Source organism: Psammomys obesus, unplaced genomic scaffold (assembly GCF_907164565.1).
Source record: "Psammomys obesus unplaced genomic scaffold, mPsaObe1.curated_primary_1811, whole genome shotgun sequence".
Classification (NCBI taxonomy): domain Eukaryota; kingdom Metazoa; phylum Chordata; class Mammalia; order Rodentia; family Muridae; genus Psammomys; species Psammomys obesus.
Window position 1 is genome coordinate 6,635,785 of NW_026590405.1, and position 835 is coordinate 6,636,619.

The 835-nt window shown below is 46.5% G+C and overlaps 1 non-coding gene across 1 annotated transcript; it reads left to right on the plus strand.

Annotated features, from left to right (window-relative positions):
* Positions 1 to 492: 492 nt before the first annotated feature.
* Positions 493 to 565, plus strand: Trnak-uuu (transfer RNA lysine (anticodon UUU)). Its single transcript has one exon. It is a non-coding gene; the product is annotated as a tRNA-Lys (tRNA).
* Positions 566 to 835: the final 270 nt, after the last annotated feature.

The window sequence follows — 835 nt, forward strand, 5'->3', positions numbered from 1 at the left end:
TTTAGCAAGCTTCCTGTGGCTGGCACTGTGTCCCCTGGTATCCATCCACACTGATTACCAACCACTAAGCCGTAAACCCCAACTCATAGAGCCAGGGTCTGGTCCCTGCCGCTAACCTTGGAAAAAAGAGAGGGATCCCCTAGAAGGAAGTTTGAAGTCTCTTGATCTCTGACTAACAAAGATTAGTTTCAGCTGTGAACAAAGCCATCTCAGACCCTGATTTGAAACAAGTGCTAATTGAGACCTTGGCATTTGAAAATGGGAATGCAGAATGCAAAAAGGTTGTTAGGCCATTAAAGGTGAGGGCAGCACCTATGGAATGGGTCAGGGAGGTGACCCATAGTGGCTCTAGCATACATAATGCCACCATAATTGGACAAGCCATAGCTAAAGGTTTTAGATCTCAAAATGCATGGTGTTTTAATGGTGGAAGGTATGGTCATTTGCAAAGAGACTGTGACCAAGCCCCTTACATGTCTCAGACCTTAAAACACCCAGCTAGCTCAGTTGGTAGAGCAAAAGATTTTTAATCTCAGGGTTGTGGGTTCGAGCCCCGTGTTGGGCACCACTAGTAAAATGGCTATTTTAGAACAGTAACCAGTTCTTTTAATTCCTAGCCAGCCCTCTTCCCAGTTTCCAGCCCCTTCAACTGTTCCTCCCTCAGTTCCCCGACAGTCTGCTTAAACAGTACCTTCCTTCTCCCACCTTTCCCAATACCAGCAGCTCCAAACTATAACAACTGTTCTAGCCTATCAGCTCTGCTTGGCTTCTCCTGGCTCAACTGTCTCCTAACGATATCTTCTGCACCAACTGCCTTCTCATCTCACTCTGCAAG